The following is a 6516-nucleotide window of genomic DNA, read 5'->3' as shown; positions in this document are numbered from 1 at the left end:
CAGTGCTTTGGTGCCTCAGGGGAGTACAAATTCTTAACACAGAGGAGGACTAAACTCCTCAGACAGGGATATAAGAGCTATTTCTCTGGTAAAGAAACTTAGCAGAACTCAGGAGTTCCATGTCACCAGAGGCATTGGTGTCTGTATATGTCCCCACTCCCGTTTTTTTTTTTTTAATTCAAGTTTTATTCTAAGTTCAGGGGTACATGTGCAGGATGTGCAAGTCTGTTACATAGGTGTATATGTGCCACGGTGGTTTGTTGCATAGATCAACCCAACACTTAGGTATTAAGCCCAGCATCCATTAGCTATTCTTCCTGATGTTCTCCCTCCCTCACCCCGCAACAGGACCCATTGTGTGTTGTTTCCCCTGCCCATGTGTCCATGTGTTCTCATCATTCAACTCCCATTCACAAGTGAAGACAATTTCGTGTTTGGTTTTCTGTTCCTGTATAAGTTTGCTGAAGATAACAGCTTCCAGTCCATCTATGTCCCTGCAAAGGACATGACCTGCTTTTTATGACTGCATAATATTCGATATCATATTTTCTTTATCAGTTATATCATTGATGAACATTTGGATTGATTCCATGTCTTTGCTATTGCAGATAGTGTTGCAATAAACATATACATGCATATATACTTATAATAGAATGATTTATATTCCTTTGGGTATAAACCCAGTAATGGAATTGCTGGGTCAAATGGTATTTCTGCTTCTAGATCTCTGAGGAATCACCACACTATCTTCTACAATGGTTGAACTAATTTACACTCCCACCAACAGGGTAAAAGTGTTCCTTTTTCTCTGCAACCTCACCAGCATCTGATGTTTCTTGACTTTTTAATAATTGCCATACTGACTAGCATGAGATTGTATCTCATTGTGATTTTGATTTGCATTTCTTAATGATCAATGATGTTGAGGTTTTCTTGGCCAAATAAATGTCTTCTTTTAAGAAGGGTCTGTTCATGTCCCTTGCCCACTTTTTGGTAGGCTTTTTATTACTGCCTCAACTTCAGAACTCGTTATTCAGGGATTCAATTTTGTACTCATTCAGTCTTGGAGGGAGGTGTATGTGTCCAGAAATTTGTCCATTTCTTCTAGATTTTCTAGTTTATATACATAGAGATGTTTATAGTATTCTTTTACTGTTGTTTGTGTTTCTGTGGGATCAGTGGTGACATCCCCATATCATTTCTGATTCTGTCAATTTGGTTCTCCTCTTTTTCTTCTTTATTAGTCTAGCTAGCAGTCTATCTGTTTTATTACTTTTTTCAAAAAAAACAGTTCCCAGATTTATTGATTTTTTTTGAAGGGGTTTTTGTGTCTCTATCTTATTCAGTCCACTCTGATGTTGGTTATTTCTTGTCTTCTACTAGGTTTTGGGTTTCTTTGATCTCGGTTCTCTAGTTCTTTTAATTGTGATGCTAAGGTATCAATTTGAGATTTTTCTAACTTTTTTTTTTTTTAAGGAAAAACTAAAACCAGTCTCACCAAATTCTCCAGAGAAGTGAAAAAGAGTATATTTGCCAAGTCATTTTATGAGCCTATCACAACTTCGTAGCAAAACCTGTCAAGGATATTACTTAAAAAAAACTAATTGGCCAGGCGAGGTGGCTCACGCCTGTAATCCCAGCACTCTGGGAGGCCGAGGTGGGTGGCTAACCTGAGGTCAGGAGTTTTTTTTTTGTTTGTTTGTTTCTTTTTTTTTTCCCTAAATAGATTAATGCTGATTATAAAGGGACTTGCAAGATACTGAGGCTGAGAACTGCTTGAACCCGGGAGGCAGAGGTTGTAGTGAGCCAAGATTGCATCACTACACTCCAGCCTGGGTGACAGAGTGAGACCCCATCTCTTTTTTTTTTTGCTGGGGGGTAGGGAGTGCTGGGGTGGGGTGGTATTTTTTTTTTTTTTGAGGGAAAAAGAGAAAAAGAAGGGGAAAAAAAGAAAAAGAGGGAAAAAGGAATATTACTTCATTCCTAAACTGGGTTTCAATAATGGCCGATCAATATTTTGAGTGTTTAAAGTGGTTAATGCATATTTTATGTGTTTAAAATGGAGACCTCTATTGTGTTTATTTGTTCTGGCTCTGAGTTCAAGTCCTGGATATCGTTATCAATTTGTTGTCTCATTGAATCTAAATCTCATTATGTGTCTTATGTATCTGAGTGTTAAGATATCTTATTGTTGCATTAATCTTTTTACCCTTGCATCCTTGTAGCTCTGAAATCTATTTTATTAAGTGTGAGAATTGCAACTCCTGCTTTTTATTTATTTGTTTTTGCTCTCCATTTGGTTGGTGAGTTTTTTTCCATCCCCTTGTTTTGAGTCTTTGTATATCTTTAGATATATCATTAGATTTTGTGGATAATGTATATTTTGTGTGTTTAAAATGGAGAGCTCTATTGAGTTTATTTGTTCTGGATCTTAGTTCCAGTCCCGGATATCATTATCAATTTTCTGTCTCATTGAATCTAAATCTCATTATGGGCCTTATGTACCTGGGTGTTAAGATCTCTTATTATTGCATTAATCCTTTTACCCTTGTATCCTTGTAGCTTTGAAATCTATTTTGTCAAATGTGAAAATTGCAACTCCTGCTTTTTATTTATTTATTTTTGCTCTCCATTTGGTTGGTACGTTTTTTTTTTTCCAACCCTTTATTTTGAGTCTATATATATCTTTGGATATACCATTAGATTTTGTCTGTATCTTTTGATTGGGAGATTTGGTCGATTTAAATTTAGGGTTGCTGCCATTTGATATTAACTGGCTATTTTGTCCTTTCGTTGATAAAAATTCTTCTTTATGTTAATGCTCTTTACTTTTTGGTGTATTTTTAGAAAGGGTCATACTTGTTGTTCCTTTCTGTGTATAATGCTTCTTTTAGAAGTTCTTGTAAAGCAGGCCTGGTGGTAATAAAATCTCTGAGTGCTTGCTTGTTCCTAAAAGATTTTATTTTTCCTTCAAATGTAAAGCTTAAATTGGCAGGATATGAAATTCTGGGCTGAAAGTTCTGTTGATTAAGTATATTGAATATTGGCCCTCACTCTCTTCTAGCTTGTAGGGTTTCCGTTGAGAGATCTGCTTTTTCTAACTTTTTGATATGGGCATTTAGTGCTATAAATTTTTCTTTTAACGCTGATTTTTCTGTGTCCCAGAGATTCTGGTACATTGTTTCTTTGTTCTTATTGGTTTCAAAGAGCTTTTTGATTTCTGCTGTAATATCATTATTTACCCAGGAGTCATTCAGGAGCAGATCATTCAATTTTTATGTAGTTGTATGGTTTTGAGTGAGTTCCTTAATCTTGAGTTCTAATTTGATTGCCATGTGGTCTGAGACATTATCTGTTATAATTTCAGTCATTTCGCATTTGATGAGGAGTGTTTTACTTCCAGTTATGTGATCAATTTTAGAGTAAGTGCCATGTGGTGCCAAGAAGAATGTATATTCTGTTGTTTTGGGGTGGAAAGCTCTATAGACATCTATCAGGTCCATTGATCCAGAGTTGAGTTCAAGTCCTAAATATCTTTGTTAATTATTTTGTCTCTATGATCTGTCTAATACAGACAGTGGGGTGTTAAAGTCTCCCACTGCTATTGAATGGGAGTCTAAGTCTCTTCATAGGTTTCTAAGAACTTACTTTATGAATCTGGGTGCTCCTGTTTTGGGTGCATATATATTTAAGATAGTTAGCTCTTCTTGTTAAATTTAACTCTTTACCATTATGTAATGCCCTTCTTTGTCTTTTTTGATCTTTGTTGGTTTAAAGTCTGTTTTGTCAGAAACTAGGATTGCAGTCCCTGCTTTTTTCTGTTTTCCATCTGCTTGGTAAATTTCCTTCATCATTTTATTTTGAGTCTACGTGCGACTTTGCATGTGACATGGGTCTCTTGAATACAGCACACTGATGAATTTTGACTCTATGCAGCTTGCCATTCCATGTTTTTGAATTGGGGCATTTAGCCCATTCACACTTAAGGTTAATATGGTTATGTGCAAATTTGGTCCTGACATTATGATGCTAGTTGGTTATTTTGCAGACTGGTTTATATATTTGCTTCATGGTGTCACTGGTCTGTGTACTTCAGTGTGCATTGTTTTGTTTTGTTTTGTCTTGTTTTGTTTTTGTAGTAGCTGTTAATGGCTTTTCCTTTTCATATTTGGTACTTCCTTCAGTAGCTCTTGCAAGACAGTCCTGGTGGTGATGAATTCCCTCAGCATTTGCTTGTCTGAAGGATTATTTCTTCTTCATTTATAACACTTAGTTTAGCTAGCTATGAAATTCTAGGTTGGAAAATATTTTCTTTAAGAATATTGAATATTGGCTCCCAATCTCTACTGGCTTGTAGGGTTTCCACTGAGAGGTCCACTGTTAATCTGATGTGCTTCCCTTTGTAGGTGACCTAGCCTTTCTCTCTGGCTGCCCTTGACTTTTTTTTTTTCTTTTATTTTGATCTTGGAGAATCTGATGATTATGTGCCTTAGGGTTGATTTTCTTGTGAAGTATCTTATTGTGGTTCTCTGGATTTTCTGAATTTGAAAGTTGGCCTGTCTTACTAGATTGCAGAAATTCTCCTGGATGATATGCTGAAGTATGTTTTCCAACTTGATTTCACTCTCCCCACCTGTTTCAATTACCCCTATCAGTCATAGGTTTAGTCTTTTTACATAATCCCATATTCCTTAGAGGTTTTACTAATTTCTTTTTATTCTTTTTTCTTTATTCTTGTCTGCTTGTCTGCATACCTGGTTTGGATCAATAACATCATCTGTCCTGTCATTGAGAGGTAGCATTATATTTTTTTCTTCAGCTGTTATTCTGTGGATTATATCTTGTTTGAGAGAAATAAGATACTGCTACTCCAGATCTATAACAAAGGTTCTAAACAGGATAACTTAAGTGATTATTAATCATAGAACTAAAATCCACTTTTATTTTACTAAAACAAAACAGCAACAAATGACTCTATTCCACTAAACCTATTTATACTCATCTTTTTAATTCTCAGGACATATTTTTCTGCAACATCACAAAACAAACTTAACTTATGGTACAGGATAAGATAAGATACCTTAGGTTTCTGCTGACAAGTCTAATGCTAGACATATCAGAGCCCCTTCACAGGTTATTTGTGCTTTTCACTTGCTAATTTTAGAATCCTTTCTTTGTCCTTGATCATTGAGAGTTTGATTATTATATGCCTTGGACTTTCATTTGGATTGAATAGGCTTGGTAATCTTCAGCCTTCCTGTACCTGGATATTTATATCCATTTCTAGATTTGGAAAGCTTTTTGTTATTCTTTCAATAAGCTTTCTACCCCTTTCTGTTTCTCTGCTTTCTCTTTGAGACCAATGACTCTTTCATTTGCTTTTTAAATTCTATCTTAGATGTCTCTTAAACATCCTTTGTTCCTTTTTTTCTTTTTGCTTTTTTTTTTTCTGATTTAACTGTATTTTCAAATAGCCTGTCTTCAGTCTCACTGATTCTTTCTTCTGCTTGATCAATTCCACTGTTAAAATCCTCGAATGCCTTTTTCAAATTCGTCTGTCATATTTTTACATTCCAGAATGTAAGTTTGATTTTTTTGAACTATTTTAATCTCTGTTAAATTTTTCTGATATATTTCTGAATTGATTTTCTGTGTTTTCTTAAATTTTACTGAGCTTCTTCAATACCACTGTTTTAAATTTCCTGTCTGAGAAGTCACACATCTTTATCTCTTAGGAGCAATCAATGACACCTTATTTAGTCTGTCTAGTGAAGTCATATTTCCCTTTATGTTCTTGATGCTTGGTGACATTCATCAATGTCTGGGCACTGGAGAATTAAGTATCTGTTCCACTCTTCACATTTTGGTCTTATTTGCATCTGTTCTTCAGAAAGCCTTCCAGGAATTCAAAAGGGACTGCCTGCTGAGATCTCTAAAACTGTGCTCATTGTGGCCATTTCAGCACTAGAAGGTGCCCTAAGCCCAGGTACAATGCAATTCTTGCAAATTCCTAGGTCCTTCACGTCTGATAAACTTGTAATCAAGGAGAGTTCCCTGGGTAATGTCCCCTGAATTATTCCATCTCTTTTCACACTGTGCTACCTCAAGTTTATAGAGAAATTACACAGGCACTCCTATGGCCACCTCAGCTGATGTAATGCTGGGTTGCATCCCAAACATGATCTCCTATCTCAGTGCAGCACTAAGGCTTAACCAATGACTGTGGTGACTATGGCCTGATTGCCCCTAAAATTTATATAGGACTCTAGGGTTCTTCACCACTATAGTCAGCTGGTGGTGAAACAGGTCAGTACTCAGGTTTCTTTCACTCTTGGAACTAGTAAATAAACTCAGTGAACTTGTAGAATTTAAAACTAACATACAAAAGTCAGTAATGTTTCTATACACTAGAAATGATCAATCTGAAAAAGAAATAAGGCAATCCCATTCCCAATAGCTAAAAAAAAAAAAAAAAAAAAAAAAAAAAAACCCTAGGATTTAATTTAACAAAAAAAG

The sequence above is a fragment of the Callithrix jacchus genome, chromosome 10 (genome assembly GCF_049354715.1).
Source record: "Callithrix jacchus isolate 240 chromosome 10, calJac240_pri, whole genome shotgun sequence".
Lineage (NCBI taxonomy): Eukaryota > Metazoa > Chordata > Mammalia > Primates > Cebidae > Callithrix > Callithrix jacchus.
The sequence above is the reverse complement of the archived record's forward strand: the minus strand, read 5'-3'. Positions refer to the sequence as shown.